Below are 12,914 nucleotides of genomic sequence, written 5' to 3' on the forward strand. Positions count from 1 at the left end.
CTTTAATTAGAGGGGGAAGTGACGTCAGGTGCAAAAAAGCCAATTCTATGCATATCAGGGTGCAGTCAGATACCTGAAACCTGTGCAAGTAAAACCCAAACTATGTGCAGGATTGTCTGCACTGCAGGGTAAATAAGAAGAAGAATATTTATCTGTTTATCTTATCCAGGAGAATTGGTGTGTTTTGGTATCGTGGTTCTAATTAAGGAATCAATGCTGCTCCCATCCAACCGATATGGGAGAGAGAGAGAGAGCGAGGCAGAGAGAGAGAGAGAGAGAGAGAGAGAGACAGAGAGAGAGAGAGAGAGAGAGAGAGAGAGAGAGAGAGAGAGAGAGAGAGAGACGCTCACTCCCGCTGTTCATATCGCAGAGAGAAGCAGAAGGGAACGAGCGGCTGTCACCGCGCAGACATCCCCAACTTGTTCACGTGCAGCACGCGAGCCGACGAAAGAAAATCATCATTACACGGATTTATTTTTATGTTTACAAATGCCATTAAGCCCGTGACCGGTGACCGGAATGGAAATACATACGAGCCGACCGGGAGAAGTTGTTTGAACCGGGAGAGCGCACTGCAAGGAGAAACTCATGGTAGGGTTTATTATTATTATTATTATTATTATATTATTCGCGATGATTATCTTTGTAATTTAATTTCCGCCCATGCATTTATTTAGTTCTATATTTTAGTTGCAGTATATGTCGTTGCGCTTCATCTGTTTCATCCCTGACGGTGAAGTTCATGCTGGGTTTTCAGTGTGTGCAGAAATAGAAAAAAGTTTTTCCTTTGGTTGGGGGGGGGGGGGGGGGTTGTTTGTGTGTCTGTGTGTGTGTGACTGCATACAACCGGAGACATCGCCGATATAACGGGCTCCTTTCAGCGTGCAGAATGAATGGGTCACTATGTATTCTAATCTAGAGGCGACCCCGCTCGGTTTAAAGTGGCAGAAAGAGCCGCCGCTCCTGGAGAGAACGGAGCGCACTTCATGCGCGGTGGAACAATCGAATAAAGGGATATGATCAATTACGTCTTCTGTCGGAAACACAATGTAATCGCGGTGTCCATCTGGTCCGCGGGGGCTTTTATTCTAACAACGCGATATTCTGTCAGGCTTTTCCTTGGAGATTGTGCGCTAATATTTTTGGCTTGCGTTCATCAGATGCGTCGTTGGGCTCGTCTGTCCGTGCGAGCCAAAACAAAAGGATCTCCCGCTGACCAATGGGAGCAGAGGAAGCCTCTGTTGGACGGCATGGTCCTCTCTTCTCTTTGTCCTGGACCTGAGACACGAAAGTATAGACCGCGTACCGCCGCGGTGGGAATGCTGGCCACACGGATCACCGCGCGTAAAACAGAGACATGTTCCCATTTAAAAACACGCAGTTGTGGGTGCCCGGTTGCGCGCGGAGACGCCCCAGTGGATATGATACGCATTAGATGTGCGGGTGTTCATGACCCGGTGAGCCACCAAAGCACCTGCCATTTAAAGGTCCCTAATTGAGTTCAATTTGCAAAGGCGTCTCTCAGCAGACTCATTTTGAATGCATCGCAAGACATAACCGCCTATAATGGTCTGTACGCCGAGGCGGGACATATGGAATCATGTGAGGTTGGATAAGTTTTGGTTAATGGTTACGACATGCCCTCGGGGTGCATCACATCTCACTTCCCCTCATTACTTCCTGCAGGAGTTGCAGGAGTCAATGTGCAGAGCAGCACAAGGTTTTTAAAAAAAAATACTGCACTTGAGCTTTGCAAGTGCAAAAGTCGTCAAGAGCAGTACAGCGCCACAGGGGTTAATTGATTATTCTGATTTAAATGACCCAGTCATTTATCAGGAATAACATCTATGTATTCTGGCTCTGGCTTCTCAAATGGGAGGACAAAGGGAATGTTATCTGGAGAAAGCAAGCAAGTTGAAGGTCCTTTTAAGATGTGGACACTTGTGATGGGTATTTTTCCACTTTATTTGACATTTCATAGATTAAACTAATACTACGTAATGAATAATTACTTGGCAAACTAAAGAGCACTTTCAGCTTTGAGGCACATATTTGACAATGTAATGCAGTTTGCTTACAAGTCGACACAGTGTCCGCGTGGGAAGCCGAGACCGTAGGCGTCGTGAAGCGAGGTGGGATGGATGATTAGGATGATTTAAATTCCACGGCTGGCAGCCACTTCGCCTTGGCTTTCCCATCGCAGATTTCCGTGGAGTGACTTTGATCAACTAACCCGTATATTTCCGCTTCTGATCGCTCTTGATTGAGATCAATTCGGGCCCATGGAGTGTTCACATAAAAGAACTTAAGAGTAAATAAACAATGAATCACATTGGCACACGTTGTGGAATCTGCATGTGAAACGGGACTAATGAAGAGCAAGAGACCTGTGAATGAATAATAAAAGAGTTATGACATGAATATCCGATCAATTAAGAAAACAGTCTTTCAACCGGACCTGTTCTATGTAATCACAGCGGGAAACGCAGCTTTTAGATTGAATTTTCCCATCAGTGGCTTTCATTTGAGATTCCAGTGATGCGTCTTTTTTCAGTCACAAACCAGCTGTAGACTAATTATTGCCCCCACAGACAAAGAGGGAATGCCTTTGTTATTGAAATCATCGGATTTCTAAAGGCAAGGGTATTCAACCGGAAAAGGCTGACTGAACCTTTGGGAATTCAATTTAAATGGACCTTCTTTTCAGGCCACTTCATCATGCAAACCGGGCCGAGCGTGGAAACAAACACGCACACAAGGCCGTTGCCTTTTTCAGATTGGAGCGGGTAAGCGACAGTGATAAAACATATCCTCATGTTTAAACACATTTAAACAGCAGGCTGGATTAGGATGACACCAGTAGATGAAACAAGTGTTACTTCAAACCTGTTTTTCTGTTGTTGTTGTTGTTGTTTTTTTTTGGGGGGGGGGGGGGTCTCTGGGAATAGGCTGGCAATATTTGATTGTCCTGTTTCAATGTTGTTACAGCATGGTGTCTTTCTGTGAGATTGGCGGAACAACAGCGTGGTTTTCATTAGCCGAGAAGTCCTTGATCCGAATGAATGCTAAATTGTCCTGCCATCCTGGATTAACTGCCCCGCAGATTTGACGGGCTGCTGCTCTCGTTTGTTCGTCCGGTTTGAATTTCAATTTGAGAGGAATTACGTTCAGAAACTTCTCAACGCTCAATGATTTAAATAAAAATAACTACAAATCCAAAGAAATGATAAAGATGATTACTTGCTGCAAACTTGCTTGTCTGGGACGTTTCGTACCAGTCGGGGCATCTGGCTCAATGTCTCATCCCCAGAACCGCTGACCAGTTCTTTAGTTTCCCTCGTTTCCCCCTGACTAGCACATTCCTGCCCCGCTCCGATCGCTACGTCACCCCCTCCGTTTCTTTTGGACCCGTCTCCTTCTTCAGCCCGAGAGCCTGAAGCAGCATTCTGCGTTTCTCAAAATGAAGCATTTGACCTCTTATTCAAGGGTCTTTTCTTTCAGTGTTACGGTAAGGTCAGTATCAAGTATGCGCAAGGGGGGGGGGAACGGGTCTTCTCTGGGTCACAAGGCACACGGATGGTTCATGGGGGCCCTCAACCGTGTGCATGCACCATTAACACATACCAGGGTCAGCTGACTTTCCTTGACAGACACACACAACTTATTTATACCAGTAGCAATGTGAATTTGCAACTGTCAGCAACACAGAGGACCAACTACCGGGAACCAAGTGACGCAGACTGACTGGGGTAAAGCTACACTTACGTTATGCTGTGTACATCTAGGGCTTTTATTGTGAAAGACGCTCTGCACTTTCCAACGCTGGAAGGAGCGATTAAGTTTGGCATCTTCGGCCGAGTTGTGGAGCCTCTGGGTGGTTGTACACTATACTGAACATTTTGAGTGGGTGATCGGCCGGCTCATTTATTCAACTGTTTATTTTTACAATAATGGAGTAGCAGATAATTCAAAGCCATATCTATTTGAGTTCTGGTGGTCAGATGATGAAACAACAGTAATTCATTAAGAAAACTAGCCAAACCTCCATTGGTTTCCTTCGCTCTGATGTGATGGCTGGCAGCGTTGAAATGTATTGCTGCAAGTTAAATATCGGAGGCCTTTAGGCACAAAAGCACTGTGAGGAGCATTTCTCATTATTTGAAATCGATAGACCAATCAATAAGAAAATAAAAGTCTCATTAGAGACTTAACGTTCACGCTTAACCAACCGAGCCGTGCACATCCGTCCTCGTCAGTATGCAGTTTATTTCCATCAACAGACTGTCAGACGCTGCTTTGTTTCAGTGTGCGTGTTTAAAGTCACGTGCCGGAGACCCGCTCGGGCGGCCCATCGAAAACACGGCGGCGAAGGTGAAGGCGCCATCTTTGGCTCCACTCCCCCCCCCGTCGCCAGTAACCCTTTGTTGCATGAATGTGACGGCCGGCTCCGGGGGTTTAGAATGAATCTGTAGGGGGGGAGACGACATCCGGCTGCCTCTCTCTCTCTCTCTCCGACTGCGCTCAAGTGCAGGGGTCGGAACTATGAACGTAACGGCGCACGCTGGAGGCCGGTGATGGATGGGTCCGGCCGATGGAGCCGCGTCGTGTATTCCCGATGAGAGAAGCGGATAAGCGGGCGGGATTTATGCGGCTGTGAAGGAGCAAGCACTCCAGGAGACGCCGTCCGACTTAAGCGGCCGTCCGAGGCTGTTTGTCACCGTGATTGATGAGCTTCCGGTGATTAAGCCAACATGCCGGCGGACATCAATCTGCTTTATCTCCTCAATGACTTGGTAGACAAGGAGGGAGCGTGGAAGACGGGTTCAATCTTGTCTTGTCACAGGCTCTTAAGGTGTAAACTACTTTGCCGTTGTTTTAGGAGGTCGTTATAGGCCGAACCTGAGACACTGTTAAGTCAGATGAATCCCATAAAAAATAGACATCTGCCTGTGAATTCAGAACCTCATGTGCTCTCTGGACAGTAGCTTCATTTTCACCTGTGATCCATTTTTTTCAGGTGAAAACAATTAAAAAGATTGATGTATTTTGTACACAAAGACATAATTGCGACAAAAAGTCCTGCGACCTTTCCCGTGTGTGTGACTTGTGATTTGCAAACCCGTCGGAGCCCTCGTGGGACCTTGAGGTGCTGAGTAAGAAGGTAAATCTGTCGTCCCAGAGTCGCCGTGTGTCGCTGCCAAGTCGGGGGAGGTTATTGCTTGTATTAATGACGCGTGGGAACCTAAACTGGCTTCTATGTCCCTCGCCATCTGTTCCCAGTTGTCGTGTATGGAGTCAGCTAGTGGTTTGATTTATGGGACTGGTAGTGGGGGGAATATTATTACTTATGCAGGGAGAATTGTGTTTACGACCATGTAGAAATCCCTGTTTACTGAATTACACTTCTGGTCATTATTAGCATTTAAATTGGTGGATTTGTTTTGAGTTAAGTTGTAATAGTTAAGCCTAATTGCTTTTGGCCTTCCCTCTATTTTGCATGATTTGGGGGTTTGAAGGAGCAGGTTGGGAGGCAGCGCTCCCCCAAGGACGTGCAGGAGAGACGAAGATGTGAGATTCAGTGTAAATATTCTGCTTGAGGTTAAGGTCAATTACTTAATAACTCAGCACCCAATTGCTTTTATTTACCACCAAACTCTTATTCCTTCTCAGTCATAACTCTCCAACCGACATTGACAACCCCCAATTAAAACTGATATATACGCCCTCAAATGCCCTGAAGGTGTTTCCTGCAGCGAGACCATTCAAACAGAGGGACGAGGTTGCGATTCTCGTGTGTCTGAAGTGTAATTTGAATTCCTACAAACGGTAAAAGCTACTTTCTTCCAGCCTTCACACCTTGACCTTTCCCTCTCAGACAACTCATAGGAATTGGTCTTACGGTGATGGACATATTTGTAAATTAGGCAAGTTTCAGGTAATAAAAGAAAGAAATAATAATAATAATAATAATTAAAAAAAAGAACGCCATTACAGAAAGGTAAGGAAACAGTGCTTCTGTCTACGCTGGCGTTTGATCGTGGATGCGGTTGTGTGTTGCCGTGGAAGCCAATGATTAGGTTAGACTCGGTATTAGTGGTCGTGTGTCTGTAAACAGCATCTGTCTTCCACATGTCCCTCCTAATGGGCCTCAACACGGACCCGTGGGGACGTCGACAACATACAGCACCGGCGAGTTCTTTTTCCAATTACCTTCGGCAACTTCTATTAAATGAGCTACTGTGAAACCTCTCAGCAGCACGGCCATTTCTAACAACTTCCTTAGGACCTCACCACCTTCCTCATAACGGCATCACTGAGCCGCATTTCTATTTACGCCTAAGTGCTGCAGCCGGTGATGTAAAGTAAACGCCACGGCGGTCACCCGGGCTAATTTCACCGCAGCGAGAGACGACGTATTAATGAGCTCAGACGGGTCAACAGAGAGAAACATTCGCGTGCGCTCGACACCCAGCTGCACGTATGTCTGAGTTCAAGAGGTCAACACCCAGGTCCGTTTACCAGACAGCCTCGGAATGTCCGGCGGGAACCGCCAGGCGCACCTGCAGGGCGCTGTTTTACAGCCCCACCCAGCCCGGGTCACATGGAATTCGTGCTGGACGTTGTTTTCGTCGCTGCGGCTGTCATTCCGCGGGATTATACCTGCCACGTTCATTTGGAGCTGGAGTTTCATATCTCTGCAGGCAGCTGCTGCCAGTGTGAACCTTCGGCAAACCGAAGGGGCTGTGTTTTTTTTGTTCTCTGTGCAAGATGAATGTGCTGTTGTAGTTAGAACATCTATCACCCTCGCTCCATTTATCAGGACGTGCCCGGGCAGGTAGAGGTGTGATTAAACGCTTTTTTTCTTTCTTTTTTTTGTTGCTACAATTTACTTCCCGAGCATACTGAACAGGGCAGATGCATTACTGTGATTTATGCTAAACCGCACACACAAATTGCAGCGCCGGCCGTCTCTTCTGTGAGAGAGGTAGAACATATTGGCAACTTTAAAAATGAAGACGCCTCTCAATTAATCCTCCGTATCGAAGAGGAGACCTCTACGCTCACCCTTAATTTGGAGAATTAACCTGCCTGTTAAACCTGGAGAATTTGTCCGAGCCTTCACTGTGTGGAGTCACGTGTGTAATGTAGCAGGGCGAAGATGAAGCGCGGCAATTTATAAATTGAAATTCCACAGGCCAAGTTAACACTATGGGACCCGCTGGGATGCCCTCCGGAAGCCCCCCCGGAAACTGTTGGCATCAAGCCGGAGCAGCAGGAGCAGCAAGCCGGGCCGACTCAGTAATAGCCTGAGTTTTGTTAATTCACACCTTTACTCGCCAGTCGTGAGCTAACACATAATCCGCGCACAGAGCCCACATCTGCTGGGAGGCTCAGTGCGGCCGAGAGGTGAAACGTAGAGGATTACTACGAGGAACCTCATGGAGGCGGGGAATCGGGGAAGGAAGCAGGAAGGCGAGGCGCTCTTCCTCAACGCCACATCCACGGAAGCAAATGTAGCATTGTGTTAATGCTGAGTATAGCCTCAGAAGTCCTCGCCACAACATTTTTCATCGTCTTTTTTAGGGCCTAAAGTGTTACGGTTCTCCCCCGCTAAATGTTCTCTAAGCCGATTTGGGTCGGGGCCATTTATGCTGCGCTGTGGGTTCAGAGGCATTCCACTGGAAACAGTAAACATTCCCATTGGATTAATTACCGACTGCTTCCCCGCCAGCTCTGTCTGCTGCTTGTCAAAAAGGAAGATTAACAGTAGATTGAACTTTGGTCCACATTGAGAGAGAGAGACGGCCCGTCGAGTCTCCCGCAGAGAAGGGGGGAGGGCGAGCCGAGCGGTGAACGCGTGAAACGGCGCTCGTCCGAGAAAAAGGAGTCAGAGCAGGAGAAAATAGAAAGGGAAATGTTTAACTTGATTATCCTTAAATGGCACTTCTGATCCCAAATCAATACCTTCAGTTAGCTGTTTGTTGGAAGCTCTGCAGCTTATAGACAAACGGTTGTTAACGGCGCTCGGTTATGAATGTTTTCGAGCTGCCACCCACATTATTGGAAATTTGAAATAACGATTAATGGACCGTAAGGGGATTGGCACATATTTTACAAACCTGGACAACATTCAGTCCTCCTACACAACCCCGAGCGCCCAACAACCAAAGCGATATTTCACGACTTCTTACGCCCACTTTGCTCCCCCCCCCCCACACACACACACACACACACACACAACTAACTCACAAGAGGTTTTCCTCCGTCAGTCAGCATTATTATTTAACTCTGTCCCTTTCTCGCCTGTTATTTCAACCCACGTCTCAAAAATCACTCAGCAGTACGAATTAATATTTCACAAATAAAAAAAACAACAGAACGCTAGACAAAGGACACAATGGAGAAACTGAATGGTTGTCACGCAAGCGTCACAGTTTAAAATATCTTATACCAAAAAATAAAGAAATCTAGGAGGGCAGATATGGAAATAGGCTCAATGATTTCTCTAGAATGATTCAAATCGGAGTATACGCGTTCTGAAGTTAGATAATAAGTCACGTCTCATCCAAGTTGGTCCTGATGCATTATTCATCGGTAGTGGCTTTGCTCACACAGCACTGTTTTAAATATGCGCCTCAAACTTGCTCTTTATCCATCACAAAATAAATCCTTAATGCTTCATGGTGTTGAAAATGCAGTTCTTCCCGCCCAGCAAACTTGCAATAGCGCATTCATAATTCAATGTAGAACCGGCTCCGCTCCCAGATAAGTCACATGCCCCGTCACCTTTTCTCTAATCTGCGTCCCAACTCTGCAAAGGTGTGAGGCTTCTGTGCGGAGACCTGAGCGCTTCACAACGCATCCATTACCGCTATCAATAACTTAAGTATCAGCCATTGTTTCCCGCGCCATTTTTTTTTTTTTTATAACACCATCACGAGCACTTCTCCACCTCAGATGGAGACCGTGCTGCGGGAGGCCGCCAGTGAAATTAAAGCAATGAATAAAAGATAAGACGAAGGAAAGCGCTGAACTGGGACTCCGCCAGAGATCCCAGCCGAGCGTCGCTTTTGAATCCAGGGCGGAAGTGTCAAAACGGCCGCGTTGATAATTTGACCCGGCGGCGGCGGCGGCTCTCGGGTCGGGTCGCGGTCAGGTCGTCTCGTCTCCTGGGGAGGGGTCGGGTCGGGAACTGTGCTGGGCCCTGCTGCCTGCATGTAATGGAAAATATAACTAGAGTGGTTATAATAAGAGGAAAGTCATTTTGTATGCACATACGCATCGTTCTGTGGCTACTTCTTCTTTTGCTATGTTTAGAAGTTTGTTGGCACGCATGCAGTGTTCTCTGACTGCTTCTTTTTCTTTTGCTATATTTAAACCCCAAAAACCAGTTAAAACACGTCTGTTTCACCGGACTCAGTTGTGATCACGTCTTAGCTGTAAACAACAGCTTGACCACAGTGTAACGATCTGCAACGGGAACTCTTGAGGTGTAAACCTCGCAAATAGAATGAAATCTGTACGTTTCCACTGATACGTGTCTGTGAAAACGTCCCTCCGCTGGCAAGCAAAGAATTTAAATGAAAACTCTCTTATTCTCCTCGGTTGATGAAGTGCTATTCAGAGGTTTGACCACACGGTTCACATTCTGGTTTCCACAGCGCTTCTGCTTCGGCCTGCGGGTTTTTGATTTCCACAACGCCGACTCCCTGGAGACCATCTTCTGATTGTTGGTCGACGGCGTGTGTGAGCTGACGGAATGTGATGGATGACTTTCGAAGGGCTTCCGCTCAGAGCCACCGAATGCCGGGCTTCTCTTTTTCGTGCTTGTGTTACCTGGTCGTGATTTACATGATGAGACGGGGCTGAGGACACAGTGGGGGGGGGGGGAGAAGGTAGTGGCATTCTTGACAGGGGCTCCTGCTCACTCTATCATCAGAGGGCGCCGTGGTAAATGCAATCCCATCTCCTGATGTTTCCCTTGTACTCCCCGGCTATCATTGATCATTGAGCAATTTCACGCCAGAGCAGCTCGCTTTGGTTCTTGCTTCATTTGCTCGCACCACGGGTGCCTTTTTCCAATTGAAATCATTCATTTGATGGGGGAGTCCACAGTAACGCATTTATTACTTTTTCTTTTCCAAGAGTGGCTTCTTATTTCTTTTGACGATCCAAATTGTTAGTTACTTAAAGAAATTATAGAAATTGTTAATTACTTAATTGTTAGTTACTACATTTTTTTTGCACTAGGAAACATACGGTTTCCTTGTGTTGGAGACATAAACACTGTTTTTGTTGGACAAAATCTAAATCCTATAATAATATTATTTACATTTATATACAGCATTTACTTTTTGTCTGCCGATCCCTTGCTGGATTCAGATTGCTATATATACACACGTATAATATAGATGCATGTATTTCATATTATCTCACTAATAACAACCCATCTGTAATAACTACCCGCTTTATTTACTAAATTACTTCTAATGCAAACCCAACAACCCAGCGTTAAAGTCCTTAACTCCCGAAACACAAAGCCGCCGTGTTTGTCGCATAGTAAAAATACAAAACAAGACAATGGTCTTATTATAAATTGTTTCATGAGCGAATCATTTTCAAAATAGTGGAAGAAGAAGCAGCAACATCAGGCCGCTAGATGAAGAGCTGCGGGTGACAAACGACGGCCGACGATTACATCACTGTGTCAGTTTAAAACAACCTAATCTGACAATTTCAAACTTGTTAAAAACAATAACGCATACACAAGACACCTATGCACAGAATATGGAGAGAGTTCTTGCCCTTTAAAGACCCCGTCCCTGCAAATTAAAATAGCCTTGACACTGGAGGAGGCAGTGTCTGTGTAATCAGTGGCTATTTATCGCCAGGTCCACTTCGGCCAATCACAAGCTTTCTTCAGTGTCACATGTCGGGCTCAGCCTCACGGCCGTACCACCCTTGCGGTGGCCTCATGCTGAACTTTAATTATTGAGAGTGGCCTGGTGGGAAAAACCATCTTCCTCCAGCTGACACAGCGATGACGACGGCCTCTTTTGTTCCTTCCCTCGCACTGTTCCTATCAAACTCTCTCGCTTCCTGTCTGTGGGTAAAAATGTTAAGGGGTCATGATGGAGAGGATGAGTCCTCGCATTAGTCCTTCAGATAGTATCAGCTTTTACAGTCATTAGCTGTGTAGAAGAGGCCACAACGCTAAAGTGGCGAGTCGATAGTTCACTACTCTATTCTTCCGTTTTTATTTTTTAATATCAGCTTGTTCCTGACTGACAAACAGCGTCTTCGATGTCACGACGGATGGTCGAGGGAGTGCGTCCCGGGCGGCTTGACACAAAGGACAAAGGACATGTGCTATTCTGCTCTCAAGGTCTCAAAGTCTTTTCATCACCAGGTTCTCCGTCCACGTCAGTTTGGCCTCAGGTTTATTTTCCTCCTCGGCTGTGGCTTCATTGCAGAGCTCGCTGGCTTTGGCTGGGAAGGCGAGCGAGGAGCAGATTTTTGTTTATATGCTGTGCACATTTCACTTGAATTAATCTGTATTCCTCTAGCGTCATAGACAGACTCTGCACGTCTGAGTAGACACATATTTCTCAATGATAATGTAAAGGCGATATATATATATATATATATTGTCCCAGGAATAATTGGAATAAACAATATCGTAAATATAGAAAAAGGGCTGCGGCTTACACGGTCATCACGCTCGTTAAAATGATCGGTGACTTTTCTAATGGGAGCAAACAAGCACGCTAATAAAACGGGCAATATCGCGGCCAGCTAAAATGACCATGGTTATGTCCATACAACGTAAAATGAGTCAATAAGGATAAAATAGCCGACCTCGGTACCGTATATCGTACAATAAATCGTGATTGCGGCCATGTGTATGTATTGTATGAGTCTTTGCTAAGCGGGAAAGCGAACGATTTAATGGAGTGTATAAACTTCCCAAGTTCACAGGCAGAATGGGAAAAGTAGTATTCCTGAGCTGCAAGTGAAGTCTAGTATGTTTGTATCAGTTCTGTCTCCACAATCAATGCCAGAGAAAGCAAATTGTTACGCCCACAGCCCGACAAGAGCTGTAATATAACCAGGCTTTAGTTTGCTTCAACAGAAGGATTAATAGGGGTTAACAATAGGTTTTGATTTACGCTATTTTCTTCCAGGTGCAATAGACAACACTCTGCCCATCTCGGCTGATTTTCTTCCCAGACAAATAATCAATCTGACAGCAACAAACACAAAGAAAGAAATAGTTCAGCGGAGAAGAAAAAAAGGTACACAAGAGAACGGCAATTAGCAGCCGGTGCGTGAGGCCCGTCGTTCCTGTTTTTTCTTCCCAGAGCCGGAGACGTATGCAGGCTCAGAGCGGAGCAGATGGCAGAGTGCAAAACAAATGGACCACATCTCCGAAATGGACAGAGAGTACGGAGAGGTATCCCTGCGACGGCTTATTAAGGCCGTGGCAAATTGCATCTGTAGCACACTGCGAGGGAGGCGGCGGCACAGCGTGCAGGCCGTTACCACCAGAGTCTCTGGAGTTAATCGCAATCATCGGGGATTCGAGTCAATGAGTTCGATCTATGCACTCAGACGACACTTAGGACTTTCTGATATAGCGGCTCGGATTTATATTGCAGATACAGTTTCTAAAAAAGCTTGCTTATAGAAGTGTTTGTGATTTGTACCTCACAAGGTTTTACATTTTTGTAAAAAATCATTCCTTAAGGCCTAATACTTCAGTAATACCTCCTTCATCATCTGACGTTCCTTTAATGAACGATATTTTATTATAATCTTGATGGCCAAACCGTTACACGTCTCTTGGAGGGAGTGGAGGGAGAAATAGTTAGAGTTATAGTTTGAACATACATGGTCTACTCTATAGTTCACTC

The 12,914-nt window shown here is 45.9% G+C and overlaps 1 protein-coding gene across 1 annotated transcript in view; it reads left to right on the top strand.

Moving 5' to 3' along the window:
* Positions 1-348: 348 nt before the first annotated feature.
* chst15b (carbohydrate (N-acetylgalactosamine 4-sulfate 6-O) sulfotransferase 15b) overlaps positions 349-12,914 on the top strand; it is a 29,557-nt gene continuing 16,991 nt past the window's right edge. The window contains exon 1 of the mRNA XM_040177081.2: positions 349-591. The gene's annotated coding sequence lies outside the window, so the exon portion shown is untranslated. The remainder of the gene's footprint in view (positions 592-12,914) is intronic.

The sequence above is a fragment of the Gasterosteus aculeatus genome, chromosome 5, assembly GCF_964276395.1.
Source record: "Gasterosteus aculeatus chromosome 5, fGasAcu3.hap1.1, whole genome shotgun sequence".
In the NCBI taxonomy this organism is placed as follows: domain Eukaryota; kingdom Metazoa; phylum Chordata; class Actinopteri; order Perciformes; family Gasterosteidae; genus Gasterosteus; species Gasterosteus aculeatus.